At 42.1% G+C, this 14384-nt stretch overlaps 1 long non-coding RNA gene across 1 annotated transcript; it reads left to right on the top strand.

The window, feature by feature from the left end:
- The first annotated feature begins 2012 nt into the window (after window positions 1–2012).
- LOC126912104 (uncharacterized) lies at window positions 2013–8686 on the top strand. Its single transcript, XR_007706736.1, has 3 exons — window positions 2013–2076; window positions 2185–4291; window positions 7083–8686. It is a non-coding gene; the product is annotated as an uncharacterized LOC126912104 (long non-coding RNA).
- The last annotated feature ends 5698 nt before the right edge of the window (window positions 8687–14384 follow it).

Below are 14384 nucleotides of genomic sequence, written 5' to 3'. Positions count from 1 at the left end.
CAGCCAGTTGCCTAGCTACCGCACCAACCTTACAGTCAATAGTAAGTAGTTATAATTAAGTTAACCCTTTTTTTTCATGGGGGTAAATCATCCAATTACTTCTCTCGCCAGGGTAAGGCGAGAGGAAGTGTCAGACTCTTACTGACTGAAAACCACCCCGTTCCTACTTTTGCTTTTCGAGCCGGAGCCCCGGTAAACCCGCTAGGTAGGCCGCAGCTCCGGATTAGGCATCAGCCCTACTGGGCCCCATCTGTGGTGGTCTGATGACAGGTGCGCGCGGAACGCGACGTCGTGCCAAAGCATGGTTCTCCCACACTTAAGTGCATCGCTGGTGGAAAAGCACTCTACTCCTTAGGAAATCCAAGCATACCTACTATTGAATGATTTATCACTGAAATGTCGGAACACACTTTACCGACTAATTGCTTTCGTCTTCATTAAGGTTATATAACCGGAACTTCGATAGTAACGCCACCTGCCATGTTTTTAGGGAACTACCGACTTTTGAACACTCTTTTATAGATCACTTAGGAAATTAATGGGTTGGATGTTTGTTAATGTAATGGGTGAAAAACCACTTAATTGGTTTTGTATCGGCGCTTTTCCATCAGAGACGTGCTATGTAGCTATGTTACGAAGATGTAATAGCTAAGCTGTGAAACTATGTGACCGTTTCCACTGTCAGCTAAGCACTAAGCTATGTAGCTGCGCATCTTCCATATAAAATCACTTATCTTTCCATATAAAATCACTTATCTTTCCATATAAAAAACATAGCTTAGTTGAGTCCATTTTCACCAGTGCTAAGCTATGTTTACCAATGAATATGATTGGTGGAAGGCAAACGCAGCACATCTCTGGTGGAAAAGCACCGTAACGCTTTTAGCATTCGTCTGTTACTTGTATTAATTGATAAAGAGTACGATTTCAGTGTTGAGTAAAGTATTCTTAGGTTTTTCTGAAACTTAATTAAACGGAGTCTGGAATTGTACCCAGTGTATGCCAACTGGTACCTTCGTAATGAATAGAGCAAAGTTGAGTATCGGTTACTTGTAGCAATCACTATTTCTGTAGGCGCTTGTGTAGGCGACATATTTATTTATGTAATAATGAGTTAAATCGAACGTATTTTTATGGTTTATGCAGGTAAACGAGCAGACGGATCACCTGATGGTGATCACCCACCATTGACACCCGTTACACCAGAGGCGCACCCCGGCCTTTTGGGGGTTAGGCATTTAAAGATTGGAGGGTTATCAGGTATCGGGAAGATTGGCGAGGAGGTAATTGGGCTTCCGGTATTCTTACTCACACAACACAAGTGTTGTTTCACGTCGGTTTTCTGTGAGGCCGTGGTATCACTCCGGTCGAGCCGGCCTAGCAGTGCCGAAGCATGGCTCTCCCACACTTCGACGTTCACCGTCTCAGCTATAAAAATGTTGGTTAAGCTTATGTAAGCCAGTTATTCATATACGTGTAATTGTGTGTTACCATCGTTCCAATGATATTCAATCAATAATCTACTTCAATTCAAAATTAAAAAACAATATTCATGAATCGAAACAAAATAATTACAGTGCCTCATCGACTCGTGCGCATACAAATGTCAAACTGTCAATGTCATCAAAATTAGCAATAATTAGAAACTGTCTCTGTCAGTTATAAACGATTAGGTATCAATATTGTAAAAACTTTTTTCTACTAGTCTGAAAATAAAAAAGGATAATCCTTTCCTTCTATGTTTAATCGACCAAAACGCACCACAAAACTTCACACTTGCATTGTGTAATAATGCATTATTTACAAAGTAACCGCTGCAACTTGATCACGCCATATACAGCACGGATATCCATTAAGAAAATTAATTAAATCGAATAATCGTGTAGCGTATACTGTCCAGGCGACACACGTACTTAGGTATCGTCATGAGCTAATGTTCACATGTAAACAGCAGATCATTTAGTGCAGAGATTGCCCAGTTAACAAGCATGTAGCGTAGACTGTCCAGGCGACACGTACTTAGGTATCGTCACGAGCTAATGTTCACATGTAAACAGCAGCTCATGTAGTGCAGAGGTTGTCCAGTCAACAAGGATGTAGCGTAGACTGTCCAGGCGACACACGTACTTAGGTATCGTCATGAGCTAATGTTCACATGTAAACAGCAGCTCATGTAGTGCAGAGATTGTCCAGTCAACAAGCATGTAGCGTAGACTGTCCAGGCGACACACGTACTTAGGTATCGTCATGAGCTAATGTTCACATGTAAACAGCAGCTCATGTAGTGCAGAGATTGTCCAGTCATCAAGGATGTAGCGTAGACTGTCCAGGCGACACGCGTACTTAGGTATCGTCATGAGCTAATGTTCACATGTAAACAGCAGCTCATGTAGTGCAGAGATTGTCCAGTCAACAAGGATGTAGCGTAGACTGTCCAGGCGACACACGTACTTAGGTATCGTCATGAGCTAATGTTCACATGTAAACAGCAGCTCATGTAGTGCAGAGATTGTCCAGTCAACAAGGATGTAGCGTAGACTGTCCAGGCGACACACGTACTTAGGTATCGTCATGAGCTAATGTTCACATGTAAACAGCAGCTCATGTAGTGCAGAGATTGTCCAGTCAACAAGCATGTAGCGTAGACTGTCCAGGCGACACACGTACTTAGGTATCGTCATGAGCTAATGTTCACATGTAAACAGCAGCTCATGTAGTGCAGAGATTGTCCAGTCAACAATGATGTAGCGTAGACTGTCCAGGCGACACACGTACTTAGGTATCGTCATGAGCTAATGTTCACATGTAAACAGCAGCTCATGTAGTGCAGAGATTGTCCAGTCAACAAGCATGTAGCGTAGACTGTCCAGGCGACACACGTACTTAGGTATCGTCATGAGCTAATGTTCACATGTAAACAGCAGCTCATGTAGTGCAGAGATTGTCCAGTCATCAAGGATGTAGCGTAGACTGTCCAGGCGACACGCGTACTTAGGTATCGTCATGAGCTAATGTTCACATGTAAACAGCAGCTCATGTAGTGCAGAGATTGTCCAGTCAACAAGGATGTAGCGTAGACTGTCCAGGCGACACACGTACTTAGGTATCGTCATGAGCTAATGTTCACATGTAAACAGCAGCTCATGTAGTGCAGAGATTGTCCAGTCAACAAGGATGTAGCGTAGACTGTCCAGGCGACACACGTACTTAGGTATCGTCATGAGCTAATGTTCACATGTAAACAGCAGCTCATGTAGTGCAGAGATTGTCCAGTCAACAAGCATGTAGCGTAGACTGTCCAGGCGACACACGTACTTAGGTATCGTCATGAGCTAATGTTCACATGTAAACAGCAGCTCATGTAGTGCAGAGATTGTCCAGTCAACAAGCATGTAGCGTAGACTGTCCAGGCGACACACGTACTTAGGTATCGTCATGAGCTAATGTTCACATGTAAACAGCAGCTCATGTAGTGCAGAGATTGTCCAGTCAACAAGCATGTAGCGTAGACTGTCCAGGCGACACACGTACTTAGGTATCGTCATGAGCTAATGTTCACATGTAAACAGCAGCTCATGTAGTGCAGAGATTGTCCAGTCAACAAGCATGTAGCGTAGACTGTCCAGGCGACACACGTACTTAGGTATCGTCATGAGCTAATGTTCACATGTAAACAGCAGCTCATGTAGTGCAGAGATTGTCCAGTCAACAAGCATGTAGCGTAGACTGTCCAGGCGACACACGTACTTAGGTATCGTCATGAGCTAATGTTCACATGTAAACAGCAGCTCATGTAGTGCAGAGATTGTCCAGTCATCAAGGATGTAGCGTAGACTGTCCAGGCGACACGCGTACTTAGGTATCGTCATGAGCTAATGTTCACATGTAAACAGCAGCTCATGTAGTGCAGAGATTGTCCAGTCAACAAGGATGTAGCGTAGACTGTCCAGGCGACACACGTACTTAGGTATCGTCATGAGCTAATGTTCACATGTAAACAGCAGCTCATGTAGTGCAGAGATTGTCCAGTCAACAAGCATGTAGCGTAGACTGTCCAGGCGACACACGTACTTAGGTATCGTCATGAGCTAATGTTCACATGTAAACAGCAGCTCATGTAGTGCAGAGATTGTCCAGTCAACAATGATGTAGCGTAGACTGTCCAGGCGACACACGTACTTAGGTATCGTCATGAGCTAATGTTCACATGTAAACAGCAGCTCATGTAGTGCAGAGATTGTCCAGTCAACAAGCATGTAGCGTAGACTGTCCAGGCGACACACGTACTTAGGTATCGTCATGAGCTAATGTTCACATGTAAACAGCAGCTCATGTAGTGCAGAGATTGTCCAGTCAACAAGCATGTAGCGTAGACTGTCCAGGCGATACCGATGGCTATTCCTCACGTGTTTGCGAGTATAGATAGATACTAACTATCTATTTCCAACACGACAATGGTTTTACCACTGCATGTTACGTACGAGTCATAGTAAAATTGTTAATGAAATAATTGGCTTCGCATTTGTTTGTCACGTGGCGTTACTTGCGATTCGTCGCGTGTTGATTTTTTATTGTTTTTTCACCTTCTGCGTTAGTTAATGGTGGCATGTTAGTTGATGGTGGTGTATTTATAATTCCTGGTTTGGAGAAATTAATGTGACTACGCCGACTCACTGGAGTATCGCCCTGCACCGCGCACCCGACTCACTGGGCATTCAGCGGCACAGTTCCGACTCACTGGAACTAGGGACATTCTACACTGGCTCTGGCATCGCTCATCTCATAATTATAGATCACTTAGGAAATTAATGGGTTGGATGTTTGTTAATGTAATGGGTGGAAAACCTACTAAAGTGTTTTTGTAACGGTACTTTTCCATCAGAGACGTGCTATGTAGCTATGTTACGAAGATGTGATAGCTAAGCTGTGAAACTATGATAAATGATATTTATTTTTGCAAATAGGTTATAAAATGACCGTTTCTACTGTCAGCTAAGCACTAAGCTATGCAGCTGCGCATCTTCCATATAAAATCACTTATCTTTCCATATAAAATCACTTATCTTTCCATATAAAAAACATAGCTTAGTTGAGTCCATTTTCACCAGTGCTATGCTATGTGTACCAATGAATATGATTGGTGGAAGCCAAACGCAGCACATCTCTGGTGGAAAAGCACCGTAACGCTTTTAGCATTCGTCTGTTACTTGTATTAATTGATAAAGAGTACGATTTCAGTGTTGAGTAAAGTATTCTTAGGTTTTTCTGAAACTTAATTAAACGGAGTCTGGAATTGTACCCAGTGTATGCCAACTGGTACCTTCGTAATGAATAGAGCAAAGTTGAGTATCGGTTACTTGTAGCAATCACTATTTCTGTAGGCGCTTGTGTAGGCGACATATTTATTTATGTAATAATGAGTTAAATCGAACGTATTTTTATGGTTTATGCAGGTAAACGAGCAGACGGATCACCTGATGGTGATCACCCACCATTGACACCCGTTACACCAGAGGCGCACCCCGGCCTTTTGGGGGTTAGGCATTTAAAGATTGGAGGGTTATCAGGTATCGGGAAGATTGGCGAGGAGGTAATTGGGCTTCCGGTATTCTTACTCACACAACACAAGTGTTGTTTCACGTCGGTTTTCTGTGAGGCCGTGGTATCACTCCGGTCGAGCCGGCCTAGCAGTGCCGAAGCATGGCTCTCCCACACTTCGACGTTCACCGTCTCAGCTATAAAAATGTTGGTTAAGCTTATGTAAGCCAGTTATTCATATACGTGTAATTGTGTGTTACCATCGTTCCAATGATATTCAATCAATAATCTACTTCAATTCAAAATTAAAAAACAATATTCATGAATCGAAACAAAATAATTACAGCGCCTCATCGACTCGTGCGCATACAAATGTCAAACTGTCAATGTCATTAAAATTAGCAATAATTAGAAACTGTCTCTGTCAGTTACAAACGATTAGGTATCAATATTGTAAAAAAACTTTCTACTATTCTGAAAATAAAAAAGGTAATCCTTTCCTTTTACGTTTAATCGACCAAAACGAACTACAAAACTTCACACATACATTGTGTAATAATGCATTATTTACAAAGTAACCGTTGCAAGTTGATCACGCCATATACAGCACGGATATCAATTAAGAAAATTAATTAAATCGAATAATCGTGTACCGCACTGTCCAGGCGACACACGTACTTAGGTATCGTCATGAGCTAATGTTCACATGTAAACAGCAGCTCATGTAGTGCAGAGATTGTCCAGTCAACAAGGATGTAGCGTAGACTGTCCAGGCGACACGTACTTAGGTATCGTCATTAGCTAATGTTCACATGTAAACAGCAGCTCATGTAGTGCAGAGATTGTCCAGTCAACAAGGATGTAGCGTAGACTGTCCAGGCGACACACGTACTTAGGTATCGTCATGAGCTAATGTTCACATGTAAACAGCAGCTCATGTAGTGCAGAGATTGTCCAGTCAACAAGCATGTAGCGTAGACTGTCCAGGCGACACACGTACTTAGGTATCGTCATGAGCTAATGTTCACATGTAAACAGCAGCTCATGTAGTGCAGAGATTGTCCAGTCATCAAGGATGTAGCGTAGACTGTCCAGGCGACACACGTACTTAGGTACCGTCATGAGCTAATGTTCACATGTAAACAGCAGCTCATGTAGTGCAGAGATTGTCCAGTCAACAAGGATGTAGCGTAGACTGTCCAGGCGACACACGTACTTAGGTATCGTCATGAGCTAATGTTCACATGTAAACAGCAGCTCATGTAGTGCAGAGATTGTCCAGTCAACAAGGATGTAGCGTAGACTGTCCAGGCGACACACGTACTTAGGTATCGTCATGAGCTAATGTTCACATGTAAACAGCAGCTCATGTAGTGCAGAGATTGTCCAGTCAACAAGCATGTAGCGTAGACTGTCCAGGCGACACACGTACTTAGGTATCGTCATGAGCTAATGTTCACATGTAAACAGCAGCTCATGTAGTGCAGAGATTGTCCAGTCAACAATCATGTATCTTAGACTGTCCAGCCGACACACGTACTTAGGTATCGTCATGAGCTAATGTTCACATGTAAACAGCAGCTCATGTAGTGCAGAGATTGTCCAGTCAACAAGCATGTAGCGTAGACTGTCCAGGCGACACACGTACTTAGGTATCGTCATGAGCTAATGTTCACATGTAAACAGCAGCTCATGTAGTGCAGAGATTGTCCAGTCATCAAGGATGTAGCGTAGACTGTCCAGGCGACACGCGTACTTAGGTATCGTCATGAGCTAATGTTCACATGTAAACAGCAGCTCATGTAGTGCAGAGATTGTCCAGTCAACAAGGATGTAGCGTAGACTGTCCAGGCGACACACGTACTTAGGTATCGTCATGAGCTAATGTTCACATGTAAACAGCAGCTCATGTAGTGCAGAGATTGTCCAGTCAACAAGGATGTAGCGTAGACTGTCCAGGCGACACACGTACTTAGGTATCGTCATGAGCTAATGTTCACATGTAAACAGCAGCTCATGTAGTGCAGAGATTGTCCAGTCAACAAGCATGTAGCGTAGACTGTCCAGGCGACACACGTACTTAGGTATCGTCATGAGCTAATGTTCACATGTAAACAGCAGCTCATGTAGTGCAGAGATTGTCCAGTCAACAAGCATGTAGCGTAGACTGTCCAGGCGACACACGTACTTAGGTATCGTCATGAGCTAATGTTCACATGTAAACAGCAGCTCATGTAGTGCAGAGATTGTCCAGTCAACAAGCATGTAGCGTAGACTGTCCAGGCGACACACGTACTTAGGTATCGTCATGAGCTAATGTTCACATGTAAACAGCAGCTCATGTAGTGCAGAGATTGTCCAGTCAACAAGCATGTAGCGTAGACTGTCCAGGCGACACACGTACTTAGGTATCGTCATGAGCTAATGTTCACATGTAAACAGCAGCTCATGTAGTGCAGAGATTGTCCAGTCAACAAGCATGTAGCGTAGACTGTCCAGGCGACACACGTACTTAGGTATCGTCATGAGCTAATGTTCACATGTAAACAGCAGCTCATGTAGTGCAGAGATTGTCCAGTCATCAAGGATGTAGCGTAGACTGTCCAGGCGACACGCGTACTTAGGTATCGTCATGAGCTAATGTTCACATGTAAACAGCAGCTCATGTAGTGCAGAGATTGTCCAGTCAACAAGGATGTAGCGTAGACTGTCCAGGCGACACACGTACTTAGGTATCGTCATGAGCTAATGTTCACATGTAAACAGCAGCTCATGTAGTGCAGAGATTGTCCAGTCAACAAGCATGTAGCGTAGACTGTCCAGGCGACACACGTACTTAGGTATCGTCATGAGCTAATGTTCACATGTAAACAGCAGCTCATGTAGTGCAGAGATTGTCCAGACAACAATGATGTAGCGTAGACTGTCCAGGCGACACACGTACTTAGGTATCGTCATGAGCTAATGTTCACATGTAAACAGCAGCTCATGTAGTGCAGAGATTGTCCAGTCAACAAGCATGTAGCGTAGACTGTCCAGGCGACACACGTACTTAGGTATCGTCATGAGCTAATGTTCACATGTAAACAGCAGCTCATGTAGTGCAGAGATTGTCCAGTCAACAAGCATGTAGCGTAGACTGTCCAGGCGATACCGATGGCTATTCCTCACGTGTTTGCGAGTATAGATAGATACTAACTATCTATTTCCAACACGACAATGGTTTTACCAGTGCATGTTACGTACGAGTCATAGTAAAATTGTTAATGAAATAATTGGCTTCGCATTTGTTTGTCACGTGGCGTTACTTGCGATTCGTCGCGTGTTGATTGTTTATTGTATTTTTCACTGTCTGCGGTAGTTAATGGTGGCATTTTAATCGATGGTGGTCTGTTTATAATTCCTTGTTTGGAGAAATTAATGTGACTACGCCGACTCACTGGAGTATCGCCCTGCACCGCGCACCCGACTCACTGGGCATTCAGCGGCACAGTTCCGACTCACTGGAACTAGGGACATTCTACACTGGCTCTGGCATCGCTCATCTCATAATATATTTTTGCAATATTCCTCAATGTATCTTCTCAACAGGTCGATTTAGAAGCCACTCTTTCCGCGACTGTTGTAAAAATCTATTAAGAGTGCTTTTCCAACAGAGATGTGCTATGCTACGTTGCTGTAGATGCGTTTGGTTTCCACCAATCATATTCATTGGTACACATAGCTTAGCACTGGTGAAAACGGGTTCAACTAAGATAAATTTTTTAGATGCATGTTATGGTGTGTGCTATAGATGGTCGTGAGTAGTGTGCAGAGATGTGCAGAGCACAGTTCCTACAGCAGTTACTTTGCGGCGGCGCATCTTCATAGCACATCTTACTCGCACAGCTACATAGCTTAGTATCAGTAAAAACGGTTTTTTTTTTTTTTTTTTTGAGGGGCAAAATTATCCAATTACTTCTCCCGCCTTGGGCGAGGCGAGAGGGAGTGTCAGATAGTTTCATAGCTTAGCTATTACATCTTCACAACATATCTACATAGCAAATCTGGTGACAAAGAACTCTAAGGTACTACACATTAGACAGAGACCGGGCAGCAGCGCTCTCTGATAAACCTGAACCTTTTATACTGCGATCTCCAACCCGCCTGTTGAAAGATTATGGCAAATCCTTCTTAGGTAGAGGGGGCCCATGGTCCAGCAGTGGACTGTCACGGACTGTAGATCTTTTTTTTATCGTTGCCCCACACTAGGATTTTCTCCTGTGTCGTGGGTGCGTTTACAAACATACAAGTTCACATACACATGACACCCAGACCCGAAACAACAATTTGTGGATCACACAAAGAGTTGCTCCGTGCGGGAATCGAACACGCTAAACGTTGCGCGGCAGCCGGTTGCTCAGCCACCGCGCCAACCGTGCAGTTATGTGTATCACATATTATGTATGTATGAAAACGTGACATTTCTTTTCTGTATAATAAAAAATAGAATTCCCATAATTATAATGTATTAATCAATACGATTATCTCTCCGTAATGAGAGTAATTACAAATAATAATTAATTAATTGGTCACACTATCTATTGTCTCTGGTATCAACTGTCAAGTGGCTATGGTCAGTTAAGTATATTATTGTTTTGTTTTTTTATTGTTTTTCTAGTAATGTAATTAGTAGTTTTCCTATGAATTACTTACTTGAATGGGCATTAATTATAATAATTGTATTATAAGCTACCAATGTTTATTTCTTAGGGACACAAGTAAAAAGTGAACTGTATTTATTAGTCAGATTTGCAAGCCGGCCCCCGGATTTGTTATAATTTTAATTTCTGGTCTAAGGTAGCTAACTTTTTTACAAGAATAAAATATATTTAGGTAGGAAAAGGAGAAGAATCAGTACCTATGTTAGAAAAATGAACAGTATTTCATTATGAAAAGAACGAGCAAGAAACTCCATACACGCGCGTCCTCTACCGACTACCCCAAACATGGTCGATCCTCAATCGATACACCCTTTTTGTTAGTCTTCTACCATTCACCCGTTCAGTGGGAGTAAACTATTTTTAATTCACCACATCATAGCGAGGCAATCCAGATTTTTTCTTTTAAATAAAAACTTAATCGGCTGCCTTGTTGGTCGTAAATGCGACTAGGGGTCTCGGGATCAATTCACTAGTTGGGCAAAAGGATTACTGGGCTAGAAATGTGACCAGTATATCGCAATAGGCTCACCCCCTATTACATGGGACTTATAATACAAATAGTGAAAAGTGGGTAAACATTGTACGTGCCGTAATGTACACGTGCACCTCTGCGCCCACCCCTTCGCAGATAAAAACACATGACATTACACAAAAAAATCTTAACTAACCTTTACCCAACACAACAAAAAACAATGCCTTACACCTTCTAAACTAAACAAAACTAACATCACATTGATAATCACCAGCAATGTCCCAACAATCCCCATTACATTTGATTACAGTGGCGATATATTTAGTGTTGTCGAGCAAGAGTCTTGCAAGTCTCGCATTTACCAATTAGCCAACTGTCAACTTAATTTTTTTATACGATTATGATTTAACTGTATTAACTACCCGGCAAGAGTCTTGCTAGTCTCACAAATACCTATTAGCCTAATGCTATTTTTTATATGTTAGGTGCTTTTGATCTTACAATGACGAAACAGAGTAGCTAGTATACTATATTTTGAGGTTGTTTAATAGCGGCCACACCTTACAATATAACTGTATAGTTAAATCTGCACAATACAGTTAATACTACAGTTAAATCATAATCTATACTATAGATTATGATATACATATATATATATATATATATATATATATATTATTATTATTATTAATATTATAAAGCTGAAGAGTTTGTTTGTTTGTTTGTTTGTTTGTTTGAACGCGCTAATCTCCGGAACTACTGGTCCGATTTGAATAATTATTTTTGTGTTGAATAGTGCATTTATCGAGGAAGGCTATAGGCTATAAAACATCACGCTATGACCAATAGGAGCCAAGCAAAGCGGGTGAAACCGCGCGGAAGTAGCTAGTCGTATAAAAAATTAAAGTTGGTTAATTGGTAAATGCGAGACTTGCAAGACTCTTGCTGGGCAACACTAGATATATTCAAAGCGAGGCGATTAGTGGGTCAGTAGTGTTGTAAGCTCGCGGGAACCGGCCAATGTTCTGTTAGCTTGTGATTATGAGCGTAGTAGTATTGTGGGTGGAGTGTGGTAGTTTTGATACTTTGTTTTAGTGAAATTTATAAGATATTTAAAAGAATATTATACTTTTACTATTACTGTTCGAAGGAACGTGATTTTTAGTCAGTGAGAGTCTGACACTCTCTCGCCTCGCTTATGGCGGGAGAAGACATTGAATGATTTTAAAAACAAGTATAAGTGTGGGAGAGCCATGCTTTTGCACTGCTGGGCCGGCTCGACCGGAGTGATACCACGGCCGAGTAGAAAACCGACGTAAAACAACGCTTGCTTTGTGTAAGTGAGGTTACCGGACGCCCAATCTTTCCAATCTCAATTCCTAACCGCTAAAAGGCTGGTAACACACTTGTAATAACTCTGGTGTTTCGGGCGTCCATAGGTGGCGGCGATTGCTTACCATCAGGTGGTACGTCGGCTAGTTCTCGGCGTGTTTCATAAAAAAAACATTTAAACAGTTTGTTTGTATATTTTTGCACATTTATAATATCAGTGTGATTTGACTCAGGAGTTAAATCTTATAGACAACCCTTGTTTACCAGTCGCACTTATAGCCACTCGACCACAAACGAAACTATGACTGAATAACTAAAAAAATATTTTAAAGTATCAAAACTACTGACACTCACACAATCACAGTTTGTTTTGCAAACAAATTGTTATGGGAACAACGATAAAGGCGGCGCTTGCGCATCTCGCGCGACCTTCACCAACCTTCACGCGACAGCTGATCAAGATCTACTCTTAATAACTTGGCCATAGTTTCTATTATCACATATCTAACGTTACGACTTTTATCCCCGAAGGGGTAGGCAGAGGTGCACATTACGGCACGCAATGCCCACTGTACATTTACATGTCCACTTTTCGCCATTTGTGTTATAAGTCCCATGTAATAGGGGGTGGGCATATACTGGACACGATTCCAGACTCCGTACTAACTTCGAAAAGCCGAAAAAAACTAGCAAGCTTTGCCCGACCCGGAAATCGAACCCGAGACTCCTTGCCCGATAGTTGCGACCAATTGGCTATCGAGGCAGTCACAGTTAGCAGATACTTTTTTGTATGGATGGAAAATCTGGAGGAGAAAGGGAGTGTCAGACTCTTACTGATTAAACACCACCCCGTTCCTACTCTTGTTCTTTTGTAATATTTTTAATGAAAAAAAAATCTCTTAAAATTGGATCTTTCTACCCAAGGTCACCAAACTACACAAAATTTTACGTAACTCAGTATAACGTGGGGTCATCGCGACATTCACAGACCTTCAGACCTTTCGAGAGAACGTCTTTATGCGAGGAGAATGTTACAATTACTGACATTTAGGCTTTACGCTGTAAACCTTTGGATACTAGGTCATATAGGCTTTTGATACCTATCTTGCTGGACAAGTGATCAAAAAGTTGGTGTTGAGGTAACTAGTACCTTTTTTTTTTGAGGGGGAAAATCATCCAATGACTTCTCCCGCCTTGGGCGAGGCGAGTGGGAGTGTCAGACTCTTATTGATTAAGAACCACCAAGTTCCTACTAGCTTTTCGAGCTGGAGCCCCGGTAAACTTACTAGTTAGTCCGCAGCTCCGGATCAGGGTAACTAACAGTATCTAACAGTGGTTTTGCCCGCGTTTATGGGATTCCAGACCATAATCTACCCCTGTTCCAAATTTCCTCCTGATCGCTTCAGTCGTTTTGACGTGATTGAGTGACAAACTTACCCACAAACTTTCACATTTATAATATTAGTTAGATAGATAAGGTAGACTCTATCAGATTCCATTTCATTATGGAATTAATATCAAAAACAGCCCGTGAGGGGCGTGACATTCCACTGATGGACAAAGGACCTCCTCTATTCACAAGTGGTTTGAAACAATCTTCATCACATCTTCATGATTGGCAGGTACCTATGGTTCACCATAATCATCAACCGAAAGACGTCCACTATTGAACAAAGGCTTCCCCATTTAGTAGAACGACAAGCTGCCACCTGCATCCACTGGCTTTTTTTTATCTTCGCTAGCTTTAGACTTCCCGCGACTCTGAAGATATTGTGGGTCCACCTAGTGTGAGGTCTGCCCACGTTACGTCTTCGGGTCCACGCTCGCTAGTCGCTCATTGTCCTGATCCAGCGACCATAAGTCAGGTCACAAATGAGTCAACAAGAATTTCTAAATCGAAATCTCAAAAATACATTTCCTCACTCAGAAATCGAACGTTACCTTAACTAAACCGAGTCAATCGAGACAGATATTACAAGAATTTCATAACAGCAAATTCACTAATACTTAAAAAAGTTTGAGGTCAATAATTTCAACCAGGTATTTGGGTCAAAAGGTTCCCATAGAAGATGGTACGGTCGTGGACCCTAAGTTAAGCCGTATAATTAGTCCGTATTGACCTTTTGGCAACAATTTGTAATGATAGTTCTTATGGTCGTAGAACATTTGCGCATCACGATGTATTGGGTACTTTAATGACCATTTATTATGATGTTAACAATGGGAGTCAACAATACTTTGTCCATTAACTGGTTCGGTGGTCGAATGACCGAATGATGAGATTCAATTCCCAGGTCGAGCAGAGTATTTTGGATTTTTTTTGGTGTTTTGAAAACTTA

The sequence above is a fragment of the Spodoptera frugiperda genome, chromosome 22 (genome assembly GCF_023101765.2).
Source record: "Spodoptera frugiperda isolate SF20-4 chromosome 22, AGI-APGP_CSIRO_Sfru_2.0, whole genome shotgun sequence".
Taxonomy (NCBI): domain Eukaryota; kingdom Metazoa; phylum Arthropoda; class Insecta; order Lepidoptera; family Noctuidae; genus Spodoptera; species Spodoptera frugiperda.
Note: the sequence above shows the minus strand (reverse complement) of the source record. Positions and strands in the feature narration are given on the sequence as shown.